Source organism: Capsicum annuum, chromosome 9 (genome assembly GCF_002878395.1).
Source record: "Capsicum annuum cultivar UCD-10X-F1 chromosome 9, UCD10Xv1.1, whole genome shotgun sequence".
Taxonomy (NCBI): domain Eukaryota; kingdom Viridiplantae; phylum Streptophyta; class Magnoliopsida; order Solanales; family Solanaceae; genus Capsicum; species Capsicum annuum.
In genome coordinates, this window is record NC_061119.1 from 188282496 (window position 1) to 188296295 (window position 13800).

Sequence of the window (13800 nt, forward strand, 5' to 3'; positions counted from 1 at the left end):
GACAGTCCTTTCTTCCTTGTGCCCAAAATTTATTTTAAATTCAAACTTACTAAATTTTATATGATTTCCCATGAAATTCAAGTTAGGGTTTACACCCATCATTATTATTCTCAAGTTTATGATATTTCCAAATCTGTAAGAGGAATTCTATCCATCAAAGAAAGCCAAAACTCAAAAAAATCTCTAAGAAATGGAGCAAAAACAACAGCTACCAAATAAAAGTCCCAATTAAAGTGTAAAAGGATAAGAGTAAGCAAAAGGACAGTGAGACTAAGAAAAATCCATTTTAAAAGAGAGAAAAACAAAGTTGACGTTCGTTCTCTTCCTCTTTGCATCTCTCTTCTAAATCTAATCAAAATCTTTTTATTGACTCAACTAAAGCTCATCAAAAGCTTTTTACTGACTTGAATTAAGCTCATCATAACCTTTTTTGATATTCTTCTTCATGTTCTATTGATCAGAAGCATTCAGCAGCGCCTCGCCTGTTTTGAATTCAAACACAAAGTGGCTAAAGAATCAAGTAGTAATATGCCTTATATTGCATTGCTAAAAGACCTGAAATCCTACCTTTCGACATTAGGTTAAAGTGTTGATAGAGCAGAGTGAAAGGCACCACATCGAGAGAGAGGGTTAGGGAAAGACCCAGACATTAAGAGGAGGACAAGGAGGCTATATCACACTAAAATAGGTACTGATAACGAACCACAAGCCATAAATTTTAAGCTAAAGAAAGAAGCAATCATACCCTTAGAAAAAAAATATTGTACTTCAAAATAGTTACTAGAAGAACTACAAGCACACTTCCTATCTAGGCAAACAAAACCCAAAAAATTACCTCCCTCTGACTAACTTTGTAAAAATGGGTGTGCGAGAGAACAAAAATGAATATCAAGGTTCGGAGAAGGAAGGTTCCCACGGGCAAAAAAAATTTTTCACATGCAACATAAATGCAAGTAAACTTTTCTCTGAGACCCCAGGGATAGCAAAGCTAGCTTTTCGTGTCATTGGCATTAGGCAGGTGGACCTGGATACATAACAACTCTAACTCTAGCAGAGGATCTAGTTCCACAAAATCTATTTATATTATATTATATATATATATATTTATATATATATATATATAAGATAATATAAAAACTTTTGCAAAACAGAAGCCCTATACCACGTATGAAGACAGAAATGTTGTCGTAGGATCTTTTACTTCAGTAGTAGATATCAGGCCTTTCAGCAGGTTAGTTCATGAATTCTCCTATTTTAATAAGAGACAATTTTGGACCACTTTGAAGATAGCCAGGAACTACTAGCACAAGATCCAGTATTTGAAAAAAAAGGTTCCATACCCATAAGGGTTCCAGTCTTCAACCCATTGCTCGAGCAACCTGCAACTATATTAACTTTTCTTGAAAGACTTTTTTTCAAATGAAAGAATTCATTATGATTGTGATTCTGGAAAGAAAGATTAGACTTGACCCACCTGGGGCATGAGAAAGAAGAAAACTCTGTCAGATTTTAATAAACAGAGAGAGTATACCTTGAAAGGTTTCTAAGAAAGCCAGCCGAATAGAATAGGGACTTTCTTAACAGCAAAAGAAGGAAATTTTGTTAGAATGGGGGCTGTTCTCTCACACTTCCCAATCTATGTTCAAGCTTACCACTTCTAGCAACATTGGAATTCTAAAGGGGTCACAAGCAGAGCAAAAAAGATTGGCTTATACGATCAAGTAGGGCTAACTAAATGGAATTCATAACCCTTTTAATATTCTCCTTATTTCCTTAGCCAGGCAGTATTGTTCTCACTTTTAGGAAGAGCCATATCTGGGAGGATGAATGCTAAAAGAAGAATTCAATAAAAACCTGATAGTGGAATGGGTTAGCGCTATGTTCAACTGGGTAAACCCGCGCAAACAAAAACTCTTTCTGATTAAGGATGATAATCACAATGGCAAGGGTTTGTTACCTACCATAAGTAGGGACTTATAGAATACTGTAAATAAATTTTCAAGGAAATATAAAATAAAGTGTGAACCTAAGCCAAGAGCCCACTTCAGATTCATAACATCTTCCATCGTCTGAATCAAAGATTTACTCACTGCCAACAAAAAAAATACTCTATTTACAAGTTTAAATCAATTCACTAAGCTAGTGAAAATCCTTATTATGCAATTCCACCAGTGTGTAATACTTCCAACATTCTCAATATTAAAGGATTTTGGCAAGCTAGAGTAAGACTTGTCTGTGGGAACCCTCCGGTGGAGTAGACACCTCTAGTCAAAGAGGCTTCTAATAAGAAATTAGCTCATTCATTACTTATGCAATGACTTTTTTTTGTAGCATCAACGTTACTTCTATATCTCCCTTATCTATTTAGGATTCCCTAAGAGAAAGGGATAAAATCTGTAGTTGTAGTTTCTATACGTCAATTCAATCTCACTTCCATTCATCATCCATTCTGAGAAAAGATTTTTGAATAACAGGATAAGAATAGTCAACTAAGTCCTTGTCCATTATGTATTCTCCAGTAAGAAATTCCCTTTCTTTGGCTAGTAAGAATTTTCATTTTTGGCAAGCAGGCTACTACGCTAGTACCCCTTTTTTTACTTTTGCTGCAATAGAGAAGATTTCCATTAGACTAGTTAAAAGACTTAGATAACACACCAGGTTTACATTAGAAAAAATTTTGCGTAGAGAAAAGAGATTAGACAAGTTATTGCACCAATAGTATCTACAAGTCTTCCGCTTTGGTACCATCTCCTTTTTTACCAGCTGAGCCGCCCTGTCAACCCTTTGTGGCACTTGTTTTAAGCTAAAACTCACAAATACCAAACATAAATGAGAACCAAGAATAGTCTAACTCCCTAGCGCATAGAGAAAGAGTATTCTACTTCACTCGAGAAGAAGAAATATGCTAATGAGGATGCCTCCTTTCTTTCCAAGCTAGCTCTGATGTAACTGATATCGAATTAGCACTTGGGTATATCATAGGAAAGAAAGAAGCCAATTCTAGAGAAAGTGAATCAATCATAAGAGGTTATTAAAAAAGGTTTGTTGCATGCCCGAGGAGGGGAAGTGATTGACCTAAGGCAAGGTTGACAAATCCCACTCTAGTGTTGGTAGAAAGCCTCCTTTTGAGTAGTCTCATAGTTTATACCCATTCTAACCATTCTTGCTAAGGCTCCTAGAGAAAGATCAAACTTAAGAGTATGAAAAATCGCTTGTCTTAAACTTAGATACTAGTTGCAATTTTAAAGATCAGCAACAAGGGGAAGACTTTTGTAGAGAAGTTCAAATAGGTTGACTCCTTTTTAAGAATTCTTTATAGAAAGAAGAAAGGGAGGAGATCGAAATGAAATACTTGTATCGAATGAGGCCCTATCTTAATTATAAGTAAGTAGCTATTACCCTATGCCAATGGTATTCGTTCCTTAAATGATAGATTAAGAGCCAGATTGAGATGCCCTATTGAGGGAGTCTCTGGTACTATATCTATCTACTATTAAAAAAGGAAGGGGATAGGGTTTGAGTTACCCATCTTGGTAACAAACAAGGTTTGGAGAACAACCTAATTATAAAATAAACCTTATTGATTCGATAAAGATCTATAAGTCTAGATTCTAGAGAAAGAGATGCTATTAAGGATACTTTAATAGAACCTTAGGACTTATCTTGAGTAGGGCATCCCTGACTCCATTCCTGACTAGAGAAGGGAATGTGGTGAATCAGCAGTTTGGATCAAAGAATAGGCACCCATGAATTAGCAGCATATTTGTAGGATCTATCGAGTGGAAAACTAGGAAGATTATCATTGCACTGAAGAGATACCAAACACGATCACCAACAAAAAAGTAGAAAGTGATGGCTTGCGGCTCAGAGCTTCTTAAGATTGGGTCCATTTTTACCTCTCTCTAAAAATTGTAGTCATGGTAAAATTTTGGTTTATTGTTTCATCAGGGACTCCCAAGCACACAATTTTTATATAAATCAAAATAGAAAGCTTGTTATTCAACAATATAACATGACTTATATACTCGTGTCAAGCAAGGTGTATGTGGATCTGTTCCAATTTTGTTTGAAGTTGATTTGAAAAATATAGACTTCTCTACAGAGAATTAGAATTTTTATATGATAGTGGGTTGCCCGTGATTCAAACCCAGAACTAGGAATAACGAATCAACAATCAAGCAATTTATTAAACAATATCTGTTTAATGAATACCTCTTATGAAGCCATACCGCGAATCTCTTTTCTTTTGATAAAGGGTCAGATTCAATCCACAAATGACTTCCTTCTTCAAATTAGATCCCTTTCGTCGGTTGCATCTTCCCTATCTCAATCGATCGAGCTCTATCCGTAAACTATGGGAAACTAACCAATAGCTCTTCTTTTGGTAAAGTTTAATGGTCCTCTTCAAACATTGGTGCATAATGGAAGGCTAGATTAGTATATTGCCTTTCCTGTAGTTCATTAATTTAGGACTTTATGATTTTAGGATAGTAGCTTTGATCGATAGGGTAAGCTCTCATTTCATTCTTGCTTGCTTTTATTTTTATAAGAGAGAGCTGCAATATGTCTATTCTCTTTAGAAAAATGACTGTCCATGTGAAAATATAGAGTAGGATTTATCTGTGTGGTGACTGAAAGAACATTCATTGAATGATTTAACACTAAACCTCCTGCTCTTTTAATCTATTATTGGATTAATTCAAAAACATAGTAATAGAAACTAGGGTCCATGTAGACTATTTAGAGGAGGTATGCTAATCAATGATCTACTGATGTAGCTAGTGTTACTGAAGATTTTTCTGGATATGACATTAGCTTAACTAGATCTAAACCATCCCACCGAATAAATGAATGGAATTTCAAGTACAAGTAGTCGTCTACACTTAAAATCTTTCTTATCTTTATTGATCAACATTTAGTTTGGCCTAAGATTTTTTAAGTCCGACACATCACTTACCTTTCATCATCATCGGTCCATAACCATTTTATACCTATTTATGTGGTTGATATCTTGGTCACTGGCCTAATCAGTCAGCCCTCGAGGATGTAGCTTCTACAAATTGATGTTATTCCCTACTAGCGCTAGAATGGGCCAGTTGAGATAGGGGAACTGTCAAGCGTGCAAAGGTTCAAGTCAAGCAACATATCTGAATTGAAATATAAAAAAACATGGAAAATAAAGGGTCAACTTTTATTTTTATTTTACACCTTGATTAGACGGAACTACACCTAAAAGAACAGTGCTAAAGCAGAACTCTACCTTACCTAACCTAATCATTTGGGATTCATCCTTTTAGTAGTGTATATAAACCAGAAGTAGTCATAGATGTAGACGATAATTTATCATATTAGATTCATTTTATTTAAAGACCTTATAGGGGTGAGAATAATAATTTAGATAAGCTATGACTCCAGCATAAAAAAGAGCACATTTATCCCGGAGCTATGGATAATTAAGACAGCTAACTCTAAGATCTTTTTCATAGTTTCCGTTTAATAAGTTGGGCTCATTGGTTTTGCTGAGAAATGATTTGAAGAAGGATAGTGCACCATCCATAAATCTAACTATACTATATCTATCTACCCCATCTTCTAAGTAAGAAGGTAGCCTTCATTCAATAGAATACCATCCTAAAAGAGAATCAGTACTCGGGAATACAATGACTCTATCCTTCTAAAAAAGTCCTCATCTTCTGGAGGCCAAGCTTTTCATAAGTAAGCCATCAATCCCTTGAATATTCTATCCATGTATTGCAACTCTGTAAATCCTAGGTCTATCCTTAATGAAATTCCAAACAATAAGGCATCCTTGTCAACAATCCTATGGTAGCGGTTCATTCGAGTTAGAAAAAAGTACTCTTTCCCACATTTGGTGACTTCCCTTCTATGTATACTTCCTATAAAGGTTTCAGTATTTATACTATACTGGTTGGCCAGAAAGATATCCATCTTCGTGGGTAAGCTATCGAGCAATCTACTTACCATCCCTCTGATGGTTAGCCAAGTATAAGTCCCTCTGCCTTTAACTCTGCATATACTTTCCTATCTCCTAGTGGAACCGATCCCTCTACTTCTTTAAGACCTATTCCTAGGGATCCAGACCAATATGCCTCAGAGTGGGAAGGATATACCCCGTCCATTTATCTAAAGCTTTTTCATCTATCTTCGAGACCATCAAAAGTGGCATAAGAACCACCTGTATTCCATTCCTTTGATCTATGTACTTCGTCCAAACCAAGTAGGTAGGATCCATATTATTCTATTTTTCCATTGTCCAGGTTTGTACCCTACATAACAAGGCCTTCTCTTTTGGTGCTAGGTGAGGTTTAGAACACTACCATCTATTCTATAAGCATCTCAATTGCTTTGCACCTCTTCTTGGAAACCTCCATACAATGCCCCTTGTTTTTTTCTAGCCGCTAACCATCCAACAATCTTCTTCTATATAATAAGATAGATGTATTCATCCCACCCACAATATAAGAAGGTGTGAAAGCCCATCTGGGGTTTTCTAATGACTAAAAAGAAAGCACTCTACTCAAAGAAAGGCTTGAAAAATGGATAATAAAACTTTATGCAGCACTTGCACCTCGCTCTTATAGGTTAACATTTTTCTTTTGGTCAGGGGTAGAGAAACTTGAAAGAAGTTTTAAAGAATAAAAGTGAAAAAAGAACAATAAGTGCAGCTATATCCACCTTACAACATCAGTTTCCCGCACAATATTTGCGGTTCACTTCATCACACTCTCGATTAACAGAAGGGGGATATGGTTCAACTATGGTCTACAGGCTCTCAATCTTTATCTATATGGTGCTTTTAACTCTTTCCTTCCCCTCTTTCTTTTGTTTGCATAGGATGGAAAAGCAAAGATCATATCTTAATATGTGTACTATACTTCTATAAAAAGGAAGATTAATTACATACCGACTATGTTCATTCTCTGTGTTGAAAGGCTTTACACTTTTGATAGAGGAAGTTGATATGCGAGATGGACAAATTCGACTTCATCTAATGCTTGCTCTCATCTTGTGAATAATTTTTTTAGTCCTTTTCCCTGTCTGTCTACTGAAAAAGGCTTAGAAATAGGTCCCTACCTAGTGGTTTTGGAATAGATCAATCCCTACTTTGGCTGTCTCCTTCCATTCTTATCTTACATGTGCATTTCTAATTTAATTGCATAAGCCCTAGTTTCTACCAACACAACAATCTTTCCCACAGATCAAATTCACTTGTCCCACCCTTACTTCATCCTTGTACTAGATTCTTTTAAGGATTTCCCTTGAAAAGGGAACACACTATATGCCTTTAAAATAAAAAGAAGGCTGGAAAAAAGAGAGAGCTTCTTTCTTTCTAGCATTGGTGGGAGGAATGAAAATCCTATCCTATACAAAAGCCTATATATAAAAAAATACTTTGCCTAGAATCCCAAGTCTTCTCTCCTCGGAGGCCTATCACATCCATATTTGGAGCCCCTTTCCTTTGTGTACGGCAGCAACTCAGACACAGACTGAATTAGGGGCCTAAACTCTTGAGTAGATTGCCCATGGAAAGGAGCTTACTTGAAGATCTAAATCCCCCCGTGTAGGAGTTTGGGAAGGCCAAAATTAAACAAACAACCATAAAAGAGAATAAAGTGTTGAACCCATTCTTTTCTTTCATAGCTGAAGTAGATAGAAGGAGACGTCGTGTAAGTTGAAGACTTTGACAGGTGTCGGTAGGCACACCTCTAATAAGGTATTGATCCTGAGAATCAATCCCAATTGAATCTACGGAAGGGAGACCCTCTGTCCTCTTAATCTTTAGAGTAGATATTATATATAGGATAATCTATTCACTACGGTTCCCAAGATAAGGCAGTATGAATAGGAATGTTGAAGGAACATAAGGCTCATCTAAGGTAAGGAAATACCCTGACCATTGAGGTCACCGATCTTCTTTTTTAGGGAGTTGGAGATGATCGAAGAGGCGGAAAAATAGGATCTTTCTATCAGGGAGAGCTCAACAAGGTCGAGACCAAGAGGATGGATATTCCAAGAAAGATCGAAGAAAATGAATGAAGGTCTATACCTACCCCTAACTGGCACTATGAATCCAATCCAATATACATAGATGTTTCTAGCCATGAGATGAGGGAGTTCTCTCTTACTATTAAGCTGTCTTTAACTCTTCTTTCTTTCCTCCTTTCTGCATCAAGGATGATAATTGGATAGAATATCCAAAAATAAAAAAAGAGGGTGTATAAATTAGGTTTTGGCTCAAATAAAGATAGGGCCCTGATCGACCAACTAGTAGTCCTAACTATATACCTCTCCAGACATAATACCTTGAGGACCTATGAAGGTTACCACATCCACTGGCATGTGATGTTTGGACATAGAATCAAGTCCTTGTGAATGGGCAAAGCCAGGTGCTCTTATTTTACAATGGCAGGGCAAATTGTTTCCATTACTGACCAGAAAGACACTAAATTCTCCTTTAGGTGCTTTAACTATGGTGTAGGTAGAAGGAGCTGGTACAAAAAAATCTTCTATATAAGGTTCAAAATGGTGAATTTAGGTAGAGTAGAAAGATGATCCTGTAGTTATTTGACTGGATATTGAAATAAAAAGCTTGCATCTGCTTCCCCTATTGTGTAACCCATCCCATCTCTATCCAAACCTAACGTGGTAGTTTCCCATCATAGGGCATTCTATCTATAGATTACGCCATTTCCAAGGATCTAATTCATTCAAAACTTAGTTGACTTCTTCTTTAGAGAAGGTGGAGCGTCCTTGGCTCATCATTATAGAACATAGGGCTTCGACGCTACTATAGTGCTTCGCTAACTAGAAGTGCCTCACTATGAGAATCTAACTTCGCTAACGCTCGGCTAAGTCTTGAACCTTCGCGCTGACCATTCGCTTTCTCAGTAGCAAAAACACTTCTCTTTGACCCTTAACCTTAACTAGAAGGACAGGAAAGTGATTATTGGTTTTCTTGCTCCCTCTTTCTCATCTGCACTCATAAAGCCTCCTCTGCTCTTTAAAAGAAGAAAGAGCAATTGAAGCAGACATTTTGAAATGACAACATCGAAGATATTTTTTTATATATACATGGTTGCGGTCATCTCAAACTGTATTTTATAAGTGGGGCATTGTGTACTTACAACCTTTATGATAAGAAAGTGAGTGTGGCTGGTGAGTGGAAAATAGTTTATCAAGCTATTTTTATCTTTAACTCCCTAAATAGGAATGGGGTAGCTTCCAAATTCGGGTAAGAAATTCACACCTGACTGTGATATCCCTCTCAATACCTTAGTGGAGCTTTGTAACTAGTGGCCGATTTCCCATCGTGTCAACCTTTTCCCAGTGCACAGAGAACCATCGAGGAAGATGTTAGTGCCTTATCATTGGGTCAATAATATTAATTCCTTTTTTTGTGCTACTCCTAGGGAGGGAAGAAGATAAGAAAATGTGAAGCGTTCTCTTGTTTTCCTAACCAGTTATTTCTAAAGACTGCCCTCTCTTGGCTGAATCTTGGTCCAGCCTACTACGAGGATCCCGTATCCATTAAAACAACCTATACAGAGGACATCAAAGCCCCTTGACTAGGTTGGACCTATAAATCTTACCTTATTTATTATTATTAAAAAGGGAAAGGGCCTTTTCTGTTGTTGCGCAGGAGTGCACTTCTATTTTCCCTTTGCTAGTAGGGGTCTCGTGGTTCCTATACCACCGTGTTTCCCTGTCTTTTTCTTTTAGTGCTTCTACCCAAAGCGATAGCTTCTAGCTAGTTCAGTGGATAAGATGGCTGTACTCCAACTCACTCAAGGATAGGATGACAGTGGTCCACTCGTAATCTCGTTATGATCATAGAAATAGTACATTGGAATCCAGAAGCTCTACTACTAATGCTACCGGGCATCCGATTGTGCGGTAAGGAACCACTATGTTTTGCCAATAGCCAACTTTGGCGTGTCAGCTTAGTTATCCTCATCAAACAACTTACTTGATGTCTAGCTTCCGAACTGGTAGATAGTTTCTTTTTCTCTAAATCAATGAAGATGGGAGACTTAAGTTTATTCTTCCAAAGAACCAAAAGCAAAGCGCTATGCCGAGGCAGGGGGACGAAAAAAGAAACGGATCCAAATAAAAAAAAATTAGGGTTCCCAATGCTTCTCCATGCTTAATGAGATGCTCCAAGATCGGTATGTTTTACTCCTAACCCTACAAGGTTCTAAGACAGAGCTTAACTTGAGTATCGATTAAGAACAATAATGATATATGTTTGACACGGTGCATGATTCCACGGATAGTTTTATTCGAGATCATGATGGAGGACATAGCTTTCGATCATTGACTTTTATCATGCCACTAGGCATTTGATTAAGACATTGCACAATGATCTGAATACTTTGTCGCATCTCTTCAATACGAATACAGTAACGATCATAGCAACCTCTTTTGGTACCTACTGGTATGTCAGGATCCAATTGGTCATGAACATCATAAGATACTATTTTTCTCAAATCCCAGCATACCCTAGAACCTCTTAACTATACCACTGAATCCCCAATCCTTTGCTTATTGTGCAGTGACAGTACAAATATCCATTAATCGTTGTTTCCAGATACGGTTGTTGGTTGACATCTATTCATCGTTGATATGAGAAGAAAATTTTTGTATAAATGAAAGAGCCAGATCTTATACTATTCCACCTGGTCTTATGAAACTGGTATGCATCCTGGCTCCCAAGACTTTTTCGTAGAATTCCAACAATTTCTCCCTCTCATTAAAAGCCCACAGGAATGGAGTTGATGCTCCTACATCCATAGCATGAGTATTTAAAAAAAGTGAATGATTTGAAATTTGAGTTATTTCATGGAATAAAACTCATATATATTGAGTCATAATGGTACCTTGTAATTTAAAAGGCTCTCTACGGAAGAAGAGTGAGTGTGTTCTTAGGCCATCATAGAAACATAGAGAGGGTCGACGAAAGAACAAAGAATAAAACTTTATGATAGCTTTTTTGTAGACAATCACTTGCATCATATACACAAGTGCTCTATGAACCATGCAATAAGGTCACCCAAAACACGACTCTCCCACTTGAGTTATCTTAGCCCCAAGCCATGCTATTCAATAATATTGGAAAAATAGTAGCATAAGGTAACAACTAGTGTGTAATGCTAGTCTCCTTTAGAAGTCTTCACTAGTAACCAAAGTGTATCATTCCCGCAACCAATTTTGTACTTCGTTTATAGCTTTTTAAGTTATGCATTAGAAGCCTGGGGAGAGGGTGCTTGCGCTTGAATTGAAGTAGTACCTTTATGAGTAGGGCTCATAAGTGGCGCGTTCATGGAGATAAACCAAAGGCAGAGCAAAAGAAAGGTTGGGTAATTATGGGGCGCGGTCATCCGACCCCGAATAGGAGGGGCTAATGCTCTGAATTCTCCGTACTTTTAGAAACGAATGGATTAGAAAGGGTCTAGGTTCTTTATTTTTAGGTAGAGGTGAAGTCTATAAGAGAAGATTTCCCTAATAGTAACGAAGAGGGAAAAAGGTATTTTCATCTATCTCAACTAATTTCCTGAGGCGTTGGAAATCCAGACTGGCTCAGAGAATCACTCTCGCTAATTTGACCTTCGTTCTGCCAACAAAGAAGTCATCCTTGATAATTTTCCATTCCTTCCCTGCCGAGCCATATCTCTTCGTGATTCAATGCTTCTATCTTCCCTTTCTATATCATACCTAGGCCCCCTCCTTTCTAATCACTAAGAGAAAAAAGACCAATCAAAGTCATATCTAAGTAAATCTTTGTCTGCTATTTTTTTTACCCCAGAGGAGTTTATTCAACCCATTCGCTAGTCTCCTGCATTGCTAAAGTTAGTGTGCGACTCAGTATGAGGACCTTTTCTCTTCTTCCCACTCTCTATTCATATAGTTCTCAGAGTAGAGAAGGAAGGAGGGAAGCAGGTACCAAGAGCCCTCTATCCCACATATCTATCCAGAAGAAAGTGTCGTTCACCGATTCTATCGAATGCTCCTATCTTTCGATAAAGATTGTGTGAGTGTGCAGTTATACTTCAGATGCTTCACCATAGAATAGATCAATCCAACTATCGTTCTTTTCCTGTGCACTCGCTTTATATCTCTGACACACAAGGAAGAATGCGGTAGGAAGGAAGAAACCCTAGCCTCTATTTGGTCGATTATTCCATTGTCATCTATCCTTCACATCCCCATTTGACTACCGCTCGGGGATGTAGTTATAGATAGGATAGTCTTAGTAAATTGTTTGCTCCACCTATTTTCTCCTTCTATGACATGCTATTATCATCACTATATTCCATATGCCACCTAGTTATATCTGGCTCGCTACGGGTCAGCACTTTTAAAAGAAATGGAGGACTTTATTTAGTGACCCCGTGATTTCCCTATAAACAATCAGAATAAGGTAAAGCTTGAAGATAAGTTTTGTACTCAATTAATTTCTTAATCCCTCTAGTCGGGTGGGCACTGGCTATTTTTTTTACCAGATCCCCTAAAAACCATATGTGCGGGTCTCCTCACATGCGGCTCACGCCATTCCAGGTGGCCCAGCCCAATATTCATTTGCAAATCCTGTAGTGAAATTGAGACTACTCAACCTCAAAATCTAATTCACATGTATGAAGCACTATCCGTCGTACCGTTTACTCTATCTATTCATGGAATTTTCTTTATTTCATGTTTGATTTTATATAGGCTCGCTCCCTCATTTTCCAAGAATTCATCCACTTACCTTTACTCCATAGAGTATTCTCTAATAGGGAAAAAACTTCTATTTCCATCAAATGACCCAGCCTTCACTGGTTCTTCCACCATTCAGGCTCCCTTTTCTCCCTATGGTATGCTCTCCCGACGTAGGCATGCCACACTTCACGCCTGTGGTGTTTTTGCTAGATGGTCTTTTCCAGTAGTGCCATCCTTCCTGCTGGCTGTATGGGTAGTTTTTCTCTCACTGCTGCATTCTTTGTTGCTATAGATTAAAGGAACAAATGTAGTTGAATGGAACAGCAGACGGGTTACACGTTCCACTTTCCCGAGATGTGAGGTGTAGGAGGTGATGATCACCCCAGGGTATACGCTAGTGCCCTTGAAAGGAACTTTAGAACTTGCCAATTCTTATGAAAACCCGAGTTGGTTGGTCCTCCATTCATTCGAACAGAGGTATAGATAACGAGGCCACTTTCATGAAATTCTCCCTTCTGTCCCTATGTTTGAATAAGGTAATGTGGTTTGCTTGATTTTCGCAATCTCCCCTTAGCCCAATGCTCATGGCATTCTATAGAACCTCAACTATGTTTGAGAGGGGGACCAAGCAGGGCATAGCTAGCGGCATAGGAGCCGACTCGGCATCTACGACTTTGTGCCATACTAGAGTAATCCAATACATGGTTTCGCACGTTCCACCACTTTTTCATCCATTTCTAATACTGATTATGAAATACCATGAGTAACAGGATGTTGAGGTCTAAAATTTAAAGTGAAATTTTGGATTTGCCTTTTCTTAGTCGTCATAGGAAAGAAATAAAGAAATAAGAAAAAGATTATTCCCTTAGAGCTTGTCCAATACCACTAGTACTAGTAATACATCTCCTTCACCTTTGAGGGAGACTTCTACGACAGCCGAGAATAATGAATCTATTATGAAAGAAAGCAGTAGACAGACTAATTTAGCCGGTATTCCATAATGAGTAACTTTAGGAGATAAGGGTCCCCTTTATATTATCTACCCATATGCAGAGGGTTTCCATTTCTATCTCCATAGATATA

General features: G+C 37.8%; 1 pseudogene; it reads left to right on the plus strand.

The window, feature by feature from the left end:
- Positions 1–11312: 11312 nt before the first annotated feature.
- LOC124887159 lies at positions 11313–12438 on the plus strand (annotated as a pseudogene).
- Positions 12439–13800: the final 1362 nt, after the last annotated feature.